This window comes from Epinephelus lanceolatus, chromosome 7 (assembly GCF_041903045.1).
Source record: "Epinephelus lanceolatus isolate andai-2023 chromosome 7, ASM4190304v1, whole genome shotgun sequence".
Lineage (NCBI taxonomy): Eukaryota > Metazoa > Chordata > Actinopteri > Perciformes > Serranidae > Epinephelus > Epinephelus lanceolatus.
Window position 1 is genome coordinate 24,675,672 of NC_135740.1, and position 12,520 is coordinate 24,688,191.

A 12,520-nucleotide genomic window follows, 5' to 3' on the forward strand; every position below is an offset into this window, starting at 1 on the left:
AAGTGAAATAGTGTTTCCCAGTCGCTATGTGTATATGCAAATCTTATTATAGTAAAAGTTGTTCACCCTGGAGTTTTTATTGTTACAAATTTCACTACATCCAGGAGTTTTTGCTTGTTTCCAGCAAGGCTTTTCCTGCTTTGTATTTGCTGTGTACTTCTTTGCAACATCTGAAACTATGACTCAGCTTCGAGTGTTTTCTTGTCATGCTTGAGATTGAATCTCTCTTTTGTTCTGCATCTTCCTTCTTTTTGGTCAGATAGCAATCTGGGAGATGAGACAGGGCCGTGCACTTGTATTTCGATCTGGGAGAACAAGGAACGGTGACCGCGTCGTTCCATGTCTGCATATATGTTCTTCCGCTGGATGACATTGAGACGGAGCATGCTGATCCTGAAACTCCAGAGTAATTAATGAGCCCACTGTGCATCACAGGCACGCGAGAGGGAGAAGAAGAAGAAAGAGGGATGAGAAGAAGGAGGGGCGCCGATGAGAAAGCTGTGTTTAATTAGACCCATACAGAGGACTGGCCGTCCTGCAGGACCTGCCTATCCTCCATAAACTCTTACACCAATTACCACTGTGCCAAGAGAAGAACACACAAATGGACAGAGAGATCATCAATACAGGGCGGTGAAAGACAGTGTTTAGCAGTCCTTGAGTGTCCCTGTGGCCGATACTGAACTTTGCATTCACAACTCAAATATTTAATTACGTTTCCTACGTTTGTTGTTGTCATCACATTTGCATATTCACATGGCAAGCATTTCACATCCTTTTAATATGATGATAACTTGCACAAACAGCAGTGAGAATGCAAAAATGAAAATTTAAAAGAGAAAAGCAACCAGTGGAACGAGAGAGGGGAAGAATATACTCTGCAATGCACCATGTTCCAGGTGGGTAGCTATGAGTTTAAGTCTGTATTGCTCCGATACGAGCTGGGCAGAGCTCAGCATCCATCTGGCAGCCAAGCACACACAGATGGAGGGGGGTGTCTCCGAGCCTTGGGGACCGTCACTCCTGGATCTGAACGTCCTGGACCTTTTTTTAAAATGTGTGACTCTGACCTCAAACCGTGACTCCCTACTCTGTCCCTCTACTCTCCATGTCTTGCCAGGTTACAATTACACTCAGCAGCATGTCTCACCCTCCCAGAGGCAATCTTATTCTCATCTACAGATATGCAGGTCTGATATGTCAGTGCCCTGGTCCACAAATCTTTTTTCTGTATCTCTGGTACAATTTGTGTCTGAATTTGAGGCAGAGTGTGTGTGGAGCATTTTGCTGTAAGTAAACTCAAGAGTCTGTGATTGACACACACTGGAGCCCGTATCTCACACCACTGTTACTGTAAGTGCTTTAGTTTCTTGCAAATATCTTAAAAACACATTTTCTATAAGCCTCAGTTGCACCAGAGGATGTTGTTCCTAAGTCTCACACACACTGCCATTTTCCTCTTTTCCACTGCAGCATTGTTGTCTTCCTATCATACCTGGTTTCTTTCCAGGTATTGTGAATCTTATCTTCAACACAATTCTTGTTCATTCCTACCACACCTCTGCAACAATTTCTTCCATTTTTTTTCCTATAGATGTGGTGACATAAAAAAAAAGAAGACCAAAGATGAATAAAAGCAGAGTAAGGAAAAGGTAAAGCAAGAAAAGCAAACAGGAAGTGCACATGAAGGGCAGGGAGATGGAAGGAAGGAAATGTGGAAGGTAATGGTAAATGATTGAGGACATGAAACCAGGTTGGACTCACTTAGCAAGGACGGAAAGATGAATGCCAAGACATAAAGCAGACAAAGACGAGTCAAAATGGAAATGCAGTGACAAAACATGGAGGGATGAAAAGGTTAATGGAAAGAAGAGAGCAGCAGAGACACAGAGGACGCAAGGCAGCGGAGAGGAAAGAAACAAAGTGAGGAATGGGGGGAAAAAGGAAAGAGAAAATGGAGGCAAAAATGGATGAAAACTGTTTGAGGAGGGGTGAAGAAGGTGGGATGGTGATGAAAGGAAAGGATAAATGAATAACAACTCTTTCTCTCCATCTTTCCAGCTCAGTACTGACAGACTTGTTGTGAGCTGCTGCAACAGATTGGCATCACAGTCCATCACCAGGGGAGACAGTGGCCACTCTGCGTGACTGATAACACAAACATGCTGTTACTGACACACACACACACACACACACACACACACACACACACACACACACACACACATTCGAACACACACATGCAGAGGCATACAGTTATACACACCCACAGACATGGAAGTACACACACATACACATACACACAGGTGCATGCGCAAGAAGTTTGTGAGCACTTGCCCTTTGAAAAGAGAAAGAAAAAGAAAAAGGAGAGTGAGAGCGCAGCAGAGAGTGGCGAGCAGCAGGAAGCGAATGAGAACGGGAGGTGACAGAGGGCAGTTACCTTGGCAACCAGGCCTCTGGTGACAACTGCCTAATCAGTGGGCGGACAGTCAGATACCCAGGGTGATTCCCCAGAGACGTATGCTCATTTCCCGTGTGGATCACTGGAACTATTTTACATTAATGACCAAGATGTGACTTTTCACACAATCCCTTTAAGTTCTAACAAAGTCTGCTACCACACTGTACTCACACTTTGTTTAACAGAGGCTTTAGTCCAGCGTAAGCTGACAACCATGGTTGAATGCATTTATTGTAAGTGCTTTGGATAAAAGCCTCAGCTAAATAAAAGTAATGTGATGGAGCTGGAAATTTACATAAGTGGTGTATGCTGGACTTCAGATTTTTGAATGTGCTGGGAAAGAACGGTCAAATGTTCATGGTCAAATCTTTGTGTTGGAATTTGATTTCTATACTATGCTAGAAAAGCTTTACCCAACGAAATCCTCAAAACCCGGCTCAGTCGACAGAAGAAAATGTTGGCATTGTTGTTTTCTGCAAACTACAAATATATTTCATCTGCATGTTTCACACATTTCTATAGCGACGTAGTGTATGAGCTGACTTTGCCATCTGAAGGTGAAGGGGATAGTGGATGGCAATACACCTGACAAGCGGCTTTTTAGGCACCAAATATGGGTGTTTTGGGGGCGCCTGGTGGGTAGAGCAGTAACATAAGTTGCCAATATTTTTTCTAGTGACTGGGTTGTAGCCAGCACCTCAAAACTTACAACCCTTGCCAAATATATTAATATGTTTCTAAGAATAGCAATGATGGCAGCTAATAAGTTTTTATCCTGTATTCCATATGAAAAGGTTTTGTATAATTTACAGAAACCCCCCACTGGATTGTATAAAGCTTCAGGTCCCTGTTAGATTCCATATGTAATAAAATAAATAAATAAATAAAATAATTCAGTTACAAAGAGAAAAGGTTTGTTTTTTCTTTGCTAATAATATATTTATCTTTGTTTGCGTGTAAATATGACTATAAGCAGTCAAACTGCTTAATATGAAAGGGTGTGTTGATACCATTTAGCTGAACAACTGGATTAGTCAAGTAGCACCCTTATTGTCGAATGTAATGCAATCTTGGTTTACCTTTTGTCCTTGTGGTGTCAAATTCGCATAATTCCCTGGGTGCAGTCCACCAGGATTCACACTGGTCAACAGAGGCCTGTGTGAAGAGTGTCTGCTCTGAGGTAAAAAACAAAAAAAGGTTCTAATGAGCTGACAGTGTGAACAAATTAAGAGCCGTGTTAAATACTATTTGCTGAAATTCAAGATTACAGACGCTAAATAAGTCAGGTTTCCCACAGGTGTGACACTAACAAGATTGAATGGCCTCTAAGGCTTTCAGTCTCAGCAACACTCGGGCCCTTGAGGGATTTTCATTTGATAAATTGAGGTCCTAATCATACCTGCAGGCTGTGGTAACCAGTCTTCTTCGACAGAGAGTAGCTCAGAGGTCACAGCCCTGAGTGACAGACAATTTGCCAAAAAGGCACAGAGCAGATTCCCCTTGTGGGGTCAACGAGGGCGTGGGTTTGCATATTCAATATTTTTGGAGGACAGAAATATCGCTACCAATATTTGAACAAACCAGTTTGTATTATCCTCATTCAAACATTTCTGTGCACTACAATCGCGTCTCGTTCTGATTCAGTAAAGGTCAGTGCATTTCATTTTTCAGTAGGTGACGATCTTGTATTAGATCAAAAGTGTTGTAAGTTAGCTTAGGTATTTCCATCTAAGATGAAGAGCAGCACACAGCCGCTTAAACTTTGACTCATCCAGGGAGAGTCCCAAATAGCGTTCTGTGACACTTATGAACCATTTAAGCCCAGAGGTTTTTAAATTATTTAAAATCAATTAATTCATCACTGATGTGAATAGCTGCCATATGCACATTTAAAGAGGTCACTGCCCCAAAATAAAGACACAGAGGAGGACTAAAAACTGAATTATGTTTACATGTGTGTTGACCACAGACTGTAAAAATAATGGCCGTAGCTACCTTGACGTCACCCACTAGTTTGTGGACTCCTGTTTTGAGGCCTTGGGCTTGGCATCACGGTCATCACCATGTTGGTTTTTTGGAGCCAGACGTGACCATATTTGGGTGAGAGGCTGGTGCTGTCGAGGAGCGAGGGGTGGATCTGACTGAGAAGCCAAGGACACTATCGACAGGCAGCCTGTCACTCAAACCAGCCATGCCCTTAATTATATGTAATTGTAAGCCTTAATAAAATGTAAACAAGTGAGTTATATAATGCAGTTGTCATGGAGAAGGAAATTAGCTATAAAGACCAAAACTGTTTTTTGTACCAGGCTGTAAACATGTTTATTTCTGCTGTAAAGTTGGGTATTTCAACATGGGGCCTATGGGGACTGACTGGCGTCTGGAACCAGCCCCAAGTGGCCATTCAAAGAACTGCAGTTTTTGGCACTTCTAAGTTGGCTTCATTTTTCAGCCTCGGAGGTTGCCACTTGGTGTTGAGTCAGCTGGGATACCATTAGGAAAACAAATATTTGAAAGCAATACAGTCTGCCTGAGAGCTGTGCTGCATTATATTCTATTATAACCCATTTTTAAATTTCAAATAATCTCCTATCCCTTTTACATAAACAGACATTTCCACCATAATTTGGAGCATAAAAATCATGAGATTTCAGGAAATGTCTGATACTCAAGATTTCCTGGGGGAAGACCCCCAGATCCCCACTTAATGTGTGCCCCTACCAATTCTGAAATAAACCTACACTCTTGGGGTTCGACACTGCACTATGCAACAACTATCATGGAAAAACAAATGCATTTTTACATGATAGTGTGTACGTGTATGTGCATAATGGAGAGCAAGGTCGTATGACCCTATTAGAAAAAAGACCAGGGAAGCTATCTTATTTGTGAAAGAGACAGAGCAACCATTCAATGTTTTGAGAAGCTTTTTTGTACACACACAGCATCTAAGTGTAAAGTAAGATGAATATACATTTATTTTTATCAAAACAATACAAAGAAAACGAAATCAGTCCAACATTTGTGACACAAAACGCCCCGCTGGCGATTTCCTCCTCGCACCAACAGATAATATCCCCTCCTTTCAGTCTCCCTCCATCTTCCTCTATTCCATTTCCTCTCTGCAGCATTGCGTCTCTGGCATGCACAGACCGTCATTAGGCCAAGAAGATATCTGATAGCATGTTTAGTGCCAAGGAGCACACACACAGACACAACACACACACACAGCTCATGTGGCATCGCACATTACATCCACCGAGCTTACATACAACATGACCATCACCAATTAGGTGGTCAATTTAAGATGTCAACCTCACTCATCATCGTTTCCCGCTGCCTGCCCCGCTGCTACCTGTGAATGTCATGCTTGTTAGTCTCACTTCTATAACGCTGGTCGCAGAATGACGTGGATCCTGCATACCGAATTTTAATTCCAGCCACTGATGACCAGGCAGCTCAAACGAAAAAAGACCTGCTGCCCTCACTGCTCCTGTCTGGTACAAATCGAATGTCTGCCTGCAGTGTTACAGCCCAGGGCAGGCTGAGACATGAAATCTGTTCCAATTTGTATGGTCTTAGTCATGGATATTGTAGGCTATATGTCTTAATACAGCTGTGCACCACTTTTTAACAAGATATTGAGTCACATGTGAGTTACATCATTACTTTACTTTACTTTTGAGCAGGAGGGAAAATTGGTTCTCTCATTATCCACTCTGCTCCTCTACAGTATTTCACAGGAGCTTAGTATTAATGTTTAATGCTTTCATTCAGCCCAACTTTATTTGTTGTATATGTGAACCAAACAATAGTTTGGCTGCACTATCTTATGTATTGTTTCCTATAGTATCTGGTAATAAACTGAAGTGCTGGACAAAATAAAACTGGGCCTAATAATGGCACCAGGACTGTATCTGTGCCAAATTTCACAGCTATCCATCCAATAGTTGTTTTAGAGAAAGTCAACCTCCTGGTGGTGCTAATGGAAAGGTGGGGCGATCACCCAAGTCAGTAAAATAAATTGTCAGGGCACCAAGAATATCTGTACAAAATTTTGTCTCAATCCGGTAGGTGTTGAGATACTTTAGTCTGGTGTAAAGACATTGCCAACCCTAAAGTCACGCTGTTAGCATGGCATCTTTAAAGCTATGATTAATACTTTAGATGGTGTGGTGTCCGTGAGGTTGCCTGGCAACCAGCGGAAACTCCAGGGGTCGTATTCACAAAGCTTCCCAGTATAAAGAGTTGTTCCGAGTAAGGAAATTCTAAGAAAATTCTTCGAATGATGTTTTCTAAGAATTTCTGCTTATAGTTCAGACTAGATCCTGGAAAAAATACAAGGTATTCACAAAGCATCTTAGCCGCTGAGAAAGCTCCTGAGGTGAAATATTTTAGGAGAAGGGAGGAGGACTTATGAGGTGCTTAAAGTTTCCTTAGGCATAGGAGACAGTGGTGGAAAAACAAAGAGGTAGGAGAAATGTTTTCCAAACACTGAATGACACCAAGCTAATGAAACGCCACAGATTAGAAGGTGCAGGGATAATGTTATGGTCGATCTCATTAGAAATGCACTCACATCTTGCACCAATAACACTACAATGCCAAAAATAAAGTGATCACAACACTGAGATATTTGGTACCTGGAAAAATTCAGTGGTGCAGCAGTGCACTGGGTTCCACTGGGTGCCCTCACCTTGCAGGCTCGCAAAAGGGCAACCAATCACACCTTTTAAAAGAATGCATTACATCTGGCAACTGGGTCAACCACACATCCTCACTGAGGTAAAAGTTTGTCTGCCTTCCTTGCTCAGAGTTGCTCTGAGAATTTCCAAAATCAATCCTAAACTTGGACATATTGCTAGAAATGTTTAGACCTTAGTTTGGAGCTCTCTGAGAGTATTCTCAGAATGTTTGTGAATAACGCCCCAGGAAGTCACTCCACTGGGGCAAGAAATAGTCCTGCACACAGTTCCACCATCACAGTTTTAAAACCACAAATTGTAGGGGGAGATGTAGTTGCTATCTTCAGTCTGCATTGTTTTCAGCTTGGTCTCAATTCAATTCTGTAAATTCAATTCTGACTAAGAATTTTCATACAAAACAAACATTATTTTATTTTATTATTCCTGTCCAGCCAAGAAATAGCTGAGCACATTACCACCCATAATGTCAAACCACAACAGAGCCAGGGTTGCTATTTCTTCCTTTTTCTAGTCTTCATGCTAAGCTAAGCTAACTGGCTGCTGACTGTTGCTTCATATTTAGCGTGCACGCATGAGTGATATTGATCTTCCAAGCTAACTGTGGGCAAGAAAGTGAATAAGCCTTTTCCCCAAAATGTTGAACTGCTCCTTTAAGTTTCAGACACAAAAAGTGGAGTTCATTTGTCTTGAATGCTCATCCATTACACAGCATGTAGTCTGCTACAAATCCTGATTACTCACAAATGAATGGGTTGTTGGGCTGTGTATGCCTGACTAATGGTGCTGAATCATGCTGATTACAATTTGCTATTCACTTCTGCTACCAGGTGGAATTAATGCTGAGATGCGCACAAGGATAGAAGTGCACAGAATGACAGACTCTGATTCTGACTTCAAAATATGCTGCTCTTACATCAGGTGAGCCATTATAGTAATTTTCCATTAAAGTAATAGGTTTCCCCTCTACACACGTCTTGGCTTTCCTGCTAAAGTAGAGCAGCTAGTGCCTGGCAAACACACTGAAAGGTGTTCTTCAAAGAACACATATCCACAAGTTGGTAATGTTGCATTTATCTCGTCTCAATTCACACACAGCATGTGGGATACAATGGGACATGTGCTGGGTGCTCCACTGGTACACTCTGCTGCACTGTAGCTGGCATCTGGCTCCGTGTGTCATGCAGTTTTGGTGTTTTGCATTGATCTCTTTCTGCTCTCGCTTTTGCTGGTGTGAAATTGCAACTTTGCAGGGAGTTATATGAAACAGATTTGCACCAAATAAATCTATATTTCCATTTCTTCTCAATTAATTTCCCTACACTGCGAGTGGGGTGTGAGACTGAACTATACTAACCTGACACAGTTATACAAGTCTGTCCCCCTATGAAATAAAATTAAAAAATGCTAAAAAAAAAAAAAAAAGTTATCAGTAGGAAAGCAGACATGAAGATGCGTACTTGCCAAGTGTCTTTGCATTAATTCTGAGATTAAACTGTGCATTGAAATCTGTCAGTAGTTACTGTAAAACCTTTCATCTCCTTCCCTGTCCTTTATTTAATGACATACTCCAGCCCTGTCATCTGCAATTTTAAGCCACACGCTTCAGTATATATGCTACAGTTTATTATACATATGCATAACCCATACTCATGAGCCTTCAGGCACAGATTACATGGGGTACATTACACTCACATGCATCCTGGTGAACGATCACAGAGAAGGGGAACGTGAGCCGCACGGTCTGCTTTGATGAGCTGTCAGATTAAGGATTACCAAGGAGCCCCATTAAAACTCACAGCAGCACTGTTCCACTTTCTAATACCCCCATCAGCTGTTTGCGAAACCTGTCTGAGAGACAGTTTCAAGAATCTTAGAGGGGAGGGCACAATGGGCTGAGAGGAGTGAGGAGAAGGATGAAGAGTTGGCAAAGTAAAAACAAGACAATTACAAGGAGGCAGGGAGAGGAAAGTTTAACTGACAGGAGAAGAGGAGAGGGTGGGAGGAGGAGAGGGACAGCTGATAATAGCACGTTATTAGACTTGATTTACGGAGCTGTGTAGGGTATTCAACAGCTTTCATTCCTAACACATCAGCTTCCTCAATCGACACAGTGGAGGAGCTCACTGCTGGCACATTTCAACACTGCACTCTACAGGCTGGAGTGTGAATGTCAACTTTAAGAAAAGAGACAGAATGGAAATTATCAGCACAGGCTGATATTAGGGGATCCTGAGAATAGTCATTTCAAACAGTCAAGACTTTTCTTTTTAAAGTCAGCAAAGGCCAAGTCCATTCATTATCTGAGACAAAAGCTTAAAAAGTGAAGCTGAAATTAATAAGAAGCAGCTCTGACAGGGACAGTTCACCCCCAAATCAAAATACAGTTTTTTCCTCTTGCCTGTGTAGTGCTATTTATCATTCTGACTTGTTTTGGTGTGTGTTGTCAAGTGTTGGAGATATCGGCCGTAGAGATGTCTGCCTTCTCTCCAGTATAATGAAACAAGAGGGTACTAGGCTTGCAGTGCTGAAAGCGCCAAAAATCCAGAATCATGACCTGGTTACTCAAGATAACCCACAGACCTCGTTGTGAGCAGTTTCATGTAGGAACTATTTCCTTGCTTCAACTACACCTGCCAGCTGTATCTCTGTGCAGGAGCAAACATGCTGGGGGAAAGGGAAAATTCTGCTTTAGCGCACTCTAACCGTCAGATAACAGTATATAAAAACTGCACAAACAACATATAACAACGAACAACAGTCAACACTCATGCTCACTCAGTAAAGCGTGTTGTTTAAGGCTGCAGAGGTGAGGCGTTTTCCAAAGCGAGCCCTTCTGCACCTAAGTGCTCTGTACCGGCGCCTGATGGCAGTAGGATAAGGTGGTGATTAAGTGAGTGTGTGATGTTCTGTTCTACTGAGGATGCATGTGGGTATAGGCCTGTGTTCAGCTCTGCAAGTTTGGGTGTGGGAAGGCAAATTATCCTGGCATTAGTAAAAGATATTATCTTAAAGAAGCAGGCGGTGCAGTGCAGTAGGATGGGTAGAATAATGTTCTGGTACAACAACGGGAGGAGATGGGGGCAAGTCCTTTTTTGGATGTATAGTAATAAGTGTGCTGGTTGAAGGTAAGTCTATTGTCCAGAGTCAACCAGTTTAACTGTTTGGTTATTGATAAGAATGGGATGCTGAGGTGAGGTGAGGGGTGGACCAATAACAGCCCAGCTGCCAGGATACAATCTTGGCATTGTGTTCTTCTGCAAACCTAGGATACATTACATTTGCACATTTCATACTCATCATATCAGTGTTTCTAAAATGGCGCTGAAGCTGCAGACCGCTGTTCGAAATCAACAAACAGTAATCCGGTTGTGTTCTAATGACTCATCACTGCATAACCAGGCCCTTTTTATTCACCAAACGTGGGTGTTTTTTAGCGACCTGTCCACTACAATGTCGCGGATACAAACAAGTAACCGCGAATACTTTTGCACTAGATTTGCAAATGTAAGGTATCTGTGGTTTTGAGAAAGTTACAACACTAACATTCGTAAGTGCTATATCGTAGGCAACTGGACTTGCAGGCTACGACTCTGCAAGGGTTCCCACCCACACAGGGTTTATAGCCTGCAACTTTGTACCAGTCATTTAGAACTGAAGAAGCTTCTTGGATGAGAAGCGAAACGTCTTCAAGAAAGGCAAGCAAGTCCAGTTGCCTACGATATAGCACTTACGATTACCATGACCGGGATGACTGAGAATCTTCACCGACAACACCAACATTCTTCTCCTGATTGGGTTTCCAATAGTTAATTCCTTTGTCTTGCTGCTTTTGAGGTGAAGATGGTTATGATTGAACTGCCGGGTGACCGAGGGCCTGACCCATTGGTGAGAAAGGTAGGGAAGAAACTGTTCTACCTTAGACACCCGAGGAAATTCCAGGTATCCACTCAAATACGGAGGGAACATCACTGCCTAGTATGGAAACAGCACTGAACAAAACCAAGACCCTGCAAAGAATGGTCCTTTCAGCTGAACACGCTATAGGCACTGCTCTACTCTACATAAAGTATGTTTAAGGCCAGGACAATCATTAAAAAGCCCACCCTGCCGGATATTTGCCTTTTCTCCCTGTTAAGGTCGGTAAGAAGGTACAGGTTTGCACTGAGAAACTCAGGAAGAGCATCTACCCTCAGGCCACAAGGATTCTAAATGAGGACACTGCCTGAACTGACAGATTGCATTTTACTGAACCATATTCTTGTAATTTCATGTGAAAAATAAACTGACTGATTGAATTACTGGAGTGTGCAGCTGGGTTGTGATAGTCCAGAGCAGCAGGTTATCAAGAATGGGCAAGAACGGCTGTGTCAGTCACGGCCCTGTGTGAAATTTTTGTGTAGAAATATTATGACACAAACTTACTCAAAGATAATGAATTCCAAACTGGCACCAACTCGCCAGTCATTAATGAAACCATAAGAAAAAGCAAGTGAGTGTTAACAAGGAGGAGGCTTCACTTTGCATACTACAGCAATATTTTCCACCACAATGGCTGTTTCTTGTGCACTTTTGCCACTCTCTGATATTAATACCAGACACCAAGGACACATTTATTGATATGACAAATATTCATAGTGTCCCCTAACCCCAGCTATCCATTCCTTGCACAAACACGCATGGAAGACTGCTGGATTCAATTTTAAGACCTTGGCTAGAAAAGGGGGGGGGGCATAGATCAAAACTCTGCTGACCAAAGGCAAACGAAGAGCTGGCGGAATGAGAAAACTGTCCTTGTGCATAAGTTTAACTTTGGAGGGGGAAAAGCCAATATCTCAGGGATAATTTAAACTGCCAAATTTAAGATGAAAGACCAAAGAGAGCTCTCCTGAACTTCAAGAACAATGCAGATTCTGCGTTGACATGACAGCACTTCTTAACCCTATCCATTACTTCCTGTATCACACAGTCAGGATAAAGGTTAACAAAGAAGAAGCCTGTGAAGAGCAAGCACCATGTCATCAGCTCCATAGTTATTAGTTACCCTTTGTTTCAGCTGGATGGCTGCCATCTTGATGAAAAGGATGCTGGCTGGGAGTGGGGATGAGCAGAAAGTCACTGTGGCTGACACGTCCTTGTGGCTAAAATCACCAGCAGGTGTGAGAAGCAGAGAACCACTGAAGCATTTATTCCCCCAGGGATGGTTCACCTCTCTAATGTGAGAAAACATTCAAACTGTCTGTACAGAAAAAAAAATGCTACTTCATCTCTGCTGCCCTGACAGCAGACCAGAACATTATTCAGTCAGACACCAGGAACGTTTATCAGATAAATGTTTACATCTCATTGTTGTATT